Consider the following 7,500-nt stretch of genomic DNA (forward strand, 5'->3'; position numbering starts at 1 on the left):
TAGAAATTTTTTCTCTCCCGCCTGGGACCGGGGTTGACCTGTTGTCCCTGCCGGACTTAGAAATTTTTTCTCTCCAGCCTGGGACCGGGGTTGACCTGTTGTCCCTGCCGGACTTAGAAATTTTTTCTCTGCCGCCTGGGACCGGGGTTGACCTGTTGTCCCTGCCGGACTTAGAAAATTTTTCTCTGCCGCCTGGGACCGGGGTTGACCTGTTGTCCCTGCCGGACTTAGAAAATTTTTCTCTCCCGCCTGGGACCGGGGTTGACCTGTTGTCCCTGCCGGACTTAGAAATTTTTTCTCTGCCGCCTGGGACCGGGGTTGACCTGTTGTCCCTGCCGGACTTAGAAATTTTTTCTCTGCCGCCTGGGACCGGGGTTGACCTGTTGTCCCTGCCGGACTTAGAAATTTTTTCTCTGCCGCCTGGGACCGGGGTTGACCTGTTGTCCCTGCCGGACTTAGAAATTTTTTCTCTCCAGCCTGGGACCGGGGTTGACCTGTTGTCCCTGCCGGACTTAGAAATTTTTTCTCTCCCGCCCGGTACCGGGGTTGACCTGTTGTCCCTGCCGGACTTAGAAATTTTTTCTCTGCCGCCTGGGACCGGGGTTGACCTGTTGTCCCTGCCGGACTTAGAAAATTTTTCTCTCCCGCCTGGGACCGGGGTTGACCTGTTGTCCCTGCCGGACTTAGAAATTTTTTCTCTGCCGCCTGGGACCGGGGTTGACCTGTTGTCCCTGCCGGACTTAGAAAATTTTTCTCTCCCGCCCGGGACCGGGGTTGACCTGTTGTCCCTGCCGGACTTAGAAATTTTTTCTCTGCCGCCTGGGACCGGGGTTGACCTGTTGTCCCTGCCGGACTTAGAAATTTTTTCTCTCCCGCCCGGTACCGGGGTTGACCTGTTGTCCCTGCCGGACTTAGAAATTTTTTCTCTGCCGCCTGGGACCGGGGTTGACCTGTTGTCCCTGCCGGACTTAGAAAATTTTTCTCTCCCGCTCGGAACCGGGGTTGACCTGTTGTCCCTGCCGGACTTAGAAAATTTTTCTCTCCCGCCTGGGACCGGGGTTGACCTGTTGTCCCTGCCGGACTTGGAGCCCGAGGAGGGGATCGGCCACCAGGTAAACCTCCGCTGAAAGCGGCCACGGTTTACCTGGTGCCCGGGGAGCGAATCGGACACCAGGTCAACCTCAGCTGAAGCGGCCGGGGTTGACCTGCTGTCCCTGCCGGACTTGGAAAATTTTTCTCTCCAGCCTGGGACCGGGGTTGACCTGTTGTCCCTGCCGGACTTAGAAATTTTTTCTCTCCCCGCCTGGGACCGGGGTTGACCTGCTGTCCCTGCCGGACTTGGAGCCCCAGGAGGGGATCGGCCACCAGGTCAACCTCCGCTGAAAGCGGCCACGGTTTACCTGGTGCCCGGGGAGCGAATCGGACACCAGGTCAACCTCTGCTAAAGCGACCGAGGTTGACCTGGTGCCCGGGGAGCGAATCTGACACCAGGTCAACCTCTGCTAAAGCGCCAGAGGTTGACCTGGTGCCCGGGGAGCGAATCGGACACCAGGTCAACCTCTGCTAAAGCGGCCGGGGTTGACCTGCTGTCCCTGCCGGACTTAGAAAATTTTTCTCTCCAGCCTGGGACCGGGGTTGACCTGTTGTCCCTGCCGGACTTAGAAATTTTTTCTCTCCCGCCTGGGACCGGGGTTGACCTGTTGTCCCTGCCGGACTTAGAAAATTTTTCTCTGCCGCCTGGGACCGGGGTTGACCTGTTGTCCCTGCCGGACTTAGAAAATTTTTCTCTCCCGCTCGGAACCGGGGTTGACCTGTTGTCCCTGCCGGACTTAGAAAATTTTTCTCTCCCGCCTGGGACCGGGGTTGACCTGTTGTCCCTGCCGGACTTGGAGCCCCAGGAGGGGATCGGCCACCAGGTCAACCTCCGCTGAAAGCGGCCACGGTTTACCTGGTGCCCGGGGAGCGAATCGGACACCAGGTCAACCTCAGCTGAAGCGGCCGGGGTTGACCTGCTGTCCCTGCCGGACTTGGAGCCCGAGGAGGGGATCGGCCACCAGGTCAACCTCCGCTGAAAGCGGCCACGGTTTACCTGGTGCCCGGGGAGCGAATCGGACACCAGGTCAACCTCTGCTAAAGCGGCCGGGGTTGACCTGCTGTCCGTGCCGGACTTGGAGCCCGAGGAGGGGATCGGCCACCAGGTCAACCTCCGCTGAAAGCGGCCACGGTTTACCTGGTGCCCGGGGAGCGAATCGGACACCAGGTCAACCTCTGCTAAAGCGGCCGGGGTTCACCTGCTGTCCCTGCCGGACTTGGAGCCCGAGGAGGGGATCGGCCACCAGGTCAACCTCCGCTGAAAGCGGCCACGGTTTACCTGGTGCCCGGGGAGCGAATCGGACACCAGGTCAACCTCTGCTAAGGCGCCCGAGGTTGACCTGGTGCCCGGGGAGCGAATCGGACACCAGGTCAACCTCTGCTACGGCGGCCGGGGTTGACCTGCTGTCCCTGCCGGACTTAGAAAATTTTTCTCTCCCCGCCCGGAACCGGGGTTGACCTGTTGTCCCTGCCGGACTTGGAGCCCGAGGAGGGGATCGGCCACCAGGTCAACCTCCGCTGAAAGCGGCCACGGTTTACCTGGTGCCCGGGGAGCGAATCGGACACCAGGTCAACCTCTGCTAAAGCGGCCGGGGTTGACCTGCTGTCCCTGCCGGACTTGGAGCCCGAGGAGGGGATCGGCCACCAGGTCAACCTCCGCTGAAAGCGGCCACGGTTTACCTGGTGCCCGGGGAGCGAATCGGACACCAGGTCAACCTCTGCTAAAGCGGCCGGGGTTGACCTGCTGTCCGTGCCGGACTTGGAGCCCGAGGAGGGGATCGGCCACCAGGTCAACCTCCGCTGAAAGCGGCCACGGTTTACCTGGTGCCCGGGGAGCGAATCGGACACCAGGTCAACCTCTGCTAAAGCGGCCGGGGTTCACCTGCTGTCCCTGCCGGACTTGGAGCCCGAGGAGGGGATCGGCCACCAGGTCAACCTCCGCTGAAAGCGGCCACGGTTTACCTGGTGCCCGGGGAGCGAATCGGACACCAGGTCAACCTCTGCTAAGGCGCCCGAGGTTGACCTGGTGCCCGGGGAGCGAATCGGACACCAGGTCAACCTCTGCTACGGCGGCCGGGGTTGACCTGCTGTCCCTGCCGGACTTAGAAAATTTTTCTCTCCCCGCCCGGAACCGGGGTTGACCTGTTGTCCCTGCCGGACTTGGAGCCCGAGGAGGGGATCGGCCACCAGGTCAACCTCCGCTGAAAGCGGCCACGGTTTACCTGGTGCCCGGGGAGCGAATCGGACACCAGGTCAACCTCTGCTAAAGCGGCCGGGGTTGACCTGCTGTCCCTGCCGGACTTGGAGCCCGAGGAGGGGATCGGCCACCAGGTCAACCTCCGCTGAAAGCGGCCACGGTTTACCTGGTGCCCGGGGAGCGAATCGGACACCAGGTCAACCTCTGCTAAAGCGGCCGGGGTTCACCTGCTGTCCCTGCCGGACTTGGAGCCCGAGGAGGGGATCGGCCACCAGGTCAACCTCCGCTGAAAGCGGCCACGGTTTACCTGGTGCCCGGGGAGCGAATCGGACACCAGGTCAACCTCTGCTAAGGCGCCCGAGGTTGACCTGGTGCCCGGGGAGCGAATCGGACACCAGGTCAACCTCCGCTAAAGCGCCCGAGGTTGACCTGGTGCCCGGGGAGCGAATCGGACACCAGGTCAACCTCTGCTACGGCGGCCGGGGTTGACCTGCTGTCCCTGCCGGACTTGGAAAATTTCTCTCCCCGCCTCGGACCGGGGTTGACCTGCTGTCCCTACCGGACTTAGAACATTTTTCTCTCCCCGCCCCGGCCCGGGGGTTAACCTCGGGGCGCACAGCTTCCCGGGTCTGACGTGCACGTCCTGTCACCTCCCGGGCCCGGCGTCCTCGTCCTCCCTTCCCCTTGGGCCGGCTCGGAGGAAGTTTTCCCTCGGCCCGGCCTCCGGGTTAATTGTTTGGGCCCGGCTGACTGAGGCCAGGCTGCTGACGCTAAAGCCCGGGGAGGCGGGGGCCTACGGCCATACCGGACCGAATGCCCCCGATCTCGTCCGATCTCGGAAGGTAAACCGTCCCGGGCCTGGCTAGTACCTGGATGGGTGACCGCCTGGGAATCCCAGGTGCCGTAGGCAGCTTTTGGCCCCAGCGGGGGTAGAGCGGGGCGTGTGTCTGCCGTGCGGGAGCAGGGAAGCCGTGAGGCCAAGGCGGCGCGACGGTCCTGGGGGGCGCTGAGGCCTTTCCCTCTGCCTGCCTGCGTGTCGGGGGCGGGGGGGCGGGCGAGGAAGCTTAGGCCCTCACCCGGTGCGGTGCGATGGCTTGGGTCGGGTCGGGGAGAGGGAAGAAAGCGTGTGTGGAGCGTTGGTGGGGCAGGTGTGTGTGTGGGAGTGCTGGGTGGGGCAGGCCGTTGAGGCGGTGGCGGTGGTGGTGTTTTTGGTGGGAGTGAGTTGGGGTCAGGTGGGTGTGGGGTCCCGCCCGGGGGGTGGATGGTCTGAGGGTTAAGGCTTGGAACGTGCGTCTTGGGGGACCGTGGGTGGAGGTTGTTGAGAGCGGGGAAGGCCCTGGGTCTCGGTTGTGGACTATTAAGCCCGGTGGAGGGGGACCGTGGGGGGAGGTTGTTGAGAGCGGGGAAGGCCCTGGGTCCCGGTTGTGGACTATTAAGCCCGGTGGAGGGGGACCGTGGGTGGAGGTTGTTGAGAGCGGGGAAGGCCCTGGGTCTCGGTTGTGGACTATTAAGCCCGGTGGAGGGGGACCGTGGGTGGAGGTTGTTGAGAGCGGGGAAGGCCCTGGGTCCCGGTTGTGGACTATTAAGCCCGGTGGAGGGGGACCGTGGGTGGAGGTTGTTGAGAGCGGGGAAGGCCCTGGGTCTCGGTTGTGGACTATTAAGCCCGGTGGAGGGGGACCGTGGGGGGAGGTTGTTGAGAGCGGGGAAGGCCCTGGGTCCCGGTTGTGGACTATTAAGCCCGGTGGAGGGGGACCGTGGGTGGAGGTTGTTGAGAGCGGGGAAGGCCCTGGGTCTCGGTTGTGGACTATTAAGCCCGGTGGAGGGGGACCGTGGGTGGAGGTTGTTGAGAGCGGGGAAGGCCCTGGGTCCCGGTTGTGGACTATTAAGCCCGGTGGAGGGGGACCGTGGGTGGAGGTTGTTGAGAGCGGGGAAGGCCCTGGGACCCGGTTGTGGACTATTAAGCCCGGTGGAGGGGGACCGTGGGTGGAGGTTGTTGAGAGCGGGGAAGGCCCTGGGTCTCGGTTGTGGACTATTAAGCCCGGTGGAGGGGGACCGTGGGTGGAGGTTGTTGAGAGCGGGGAAGGCCCTGGGACCCGGTTGTGGACTATTAAGCCCGGTGGAGGGGGACCGTGGGTGGAGGTTGTTGAGAGCGGGGAAGGCCCTGGGTCCCGGTTGTGGACTATTAAGCCCGGTGGAGGGGGACCGTGGGTGGAGGTTGTTGAGAGCGGGGAAGGCCCTGGGACCCGGTTGTGGACTATTAAGCCCGGTGGAGGGGGACCGTGGGTGGAGGTTGTTGAGAGCGGGGAAGGCCCTGGGTCCCGGTTGTGGACTATTAAGCCCGGTGGAGGGGGACCGTGGGTGGAGGTTGTTGAGAGCGGGGAAGGCCCTGGGTCCCGGTTGTGGACTATTAAGCCCGGTGGAGGGGGACCGTGGGTGGAGGTTGTTGAGAGCGGGGAAGGCCCTGGGACCCGGTTGTGGACTATTAAGCCCGGTGGAGGGGGACCGTGGGTGGAGGTTGTTGAGAGCGGGGAAGGCCCTGGGTCTCGGTTGTGGACTATTAAGCCCGGTGGAGGGGGACCGTGGGTGGAGGTTGTTGAGAGCGGGGAAGGCCCTGGGACCCGGTTGTGGACTATTAAGCCCGGTGGAGGGGGACCGTGGGTGGAGGTTGTTGAGAGCGGGGAAGGCCCTGGGTCCCGGTTGTGGACTATTAAGCCCGGTGGAGGGGGACCGTGGGTGGAGGTTGTTGAGAGCGGGGAAGGCCCTGGGACCCGGTTGTGGACTATTAAGCCCGGTGGAGGGGGACCGTGGGTGGAGGTTGTTGAGAGCGGGGAAGGCCCTGGGTCTCGGTTGTGGACTATTAAGCCCGGTGGAGGGGGACCGTGGGTGGAGGTTGTTGAGAGCGGGGAAGGCCCTGGGACCCGGTTGTGGACTATTAAGCCCGGTGGAGGGGGACCGTGGGTGGAGGTTGTTGAGAGCGGGGAAGGCCCTGGGTCCCGGTTGTGGACTATTAAGCCCGGTGGAGGTGTTGCGTACGGTGGATGTAAGGGGGAGGGCGTATGAAGTGACCGAGGAGTGGGCAAGGAAACGGGGGGAAAAATTTGGAGGCGAAGGCGGCCGAAAAAGGGTGCGGTTGACCTGGTGCCCGGGGAGCGAATGGGCCACCAGGTCAACCCCCGCTGAAAGCAGCGGAGGTTGACCTGGTGCCCGGGGAGCGAATCGGCCACCAGGTCAACCCCCGCTGAAAGCACCGGAGGTTGACCTGGTGCCCGGGGAGGGAATCGGCCACCAGGTCAACCCCCGCTGAAAGCACCGGAGGTTGACCTGGTGCCCGGGAAGGGAATCGGCCACCAGGTCAACCCCCGCTGAAAGCACCGGAGGTTGACCTGGTGCCCGGGGAGGGAATCGGCCACCAGGTCAACCCCCGCTGAAAGCACCGGAGGTTGACCTGGTGCCCGGGGAGCGAATCGGCCACCAGGTCAACCCCCGCTGAAAGCAACGGAGGTTGACCTGGTGCCCGGGGAGCGAATGGGCCACCAGGTCAACCCCCGCTGAAAGCAGCGGAGGTTGACCTGGTGCCCGGGGAGCGAATCGGCCACCAGGTCAACCCCCGCTGAAAGCAGCGGAGGTTGACCTGGTGCCCGGGGAGGGAATCGGCCACCAGGTCAACCCCCGCTGAAAGCAGCGGAGGTTGACCTGGTGCCCGGGGAGGGAATCGGCCACCAGGTCAACCCCCGCTGAAAGCAGCGGAGGTTGACCTGGTGCCCGGGGAGCGAATCGGCCACCAGGTCAACCCCCGCTGAAAGCAGCGGAGGTTGACCTGGTGCCCGGGGAGGGAATCGGCCACCAGGTCAACCCCCGCTGAAAGCAGCGGAGGTTGACCTGGTGCCCGGGGAGGGAATCGGCCACCAGGTCAACCCCCGCTGAAAGCAGCGGAGGTTGACCTGGTGCCCGGGGAGCGAATCGGCCACCAGGTCAACCCCCGCTGAAAGCAGCGGAGGTTGACCTGGTGCCCGGGGAGGGAATCGGCCACCAGGTCAACCCCCGCTGAAAGCAGCGGAGGTTGACCTGGTGCCCGGGGAGGGAATCGGCCACCAGGTCAACCCCCGCTGAAAGCAGCGGAGGTTGACCTGGTGCCCGGGGAGCGAATCGGCCACCAGGTCAACCCCCGCTGAAAGCAGCGGAGGTTGACCTGGTGCCCGGGGAGGGAATCG

At 64.0% G+C, this 7,500-nt stretch overlaps 1 non-coding gene across 1 annotated transcript; it reads left to right on the plus strand.

Annotated features, from left to right (window-relative positions):
• Positions 1-4,080: 4,080 nt before the first annotated feature.
• Positions 4,081-4,199, plus strand: LOC142006737 (5S ribosomal RNA). Its single transcript, XR_012643780.1, has one exon. It is a non-coding gene; the product is annotated as a 5S ribosomal RNA (ribosomal RNA).
• Positions 4,200-7,500: the final 3,301 nt, after the last annotated feature.

This window comes from Carettochelys insculpta, unplaced genomic scaffold (assembly GCF_033958435.1).
Source record: "Carettochelys insculpta isolate YL-2023 unplaced genomic scaffold, ASM3395843v1 scaffold_0120, whole genome shotgun sequence".
Lineage (NCBI taxonomy): Eukaryota > Metazoa > Chordata > Testudines > Carettochelyidae > Carettochelys > Carettochelys insculpta.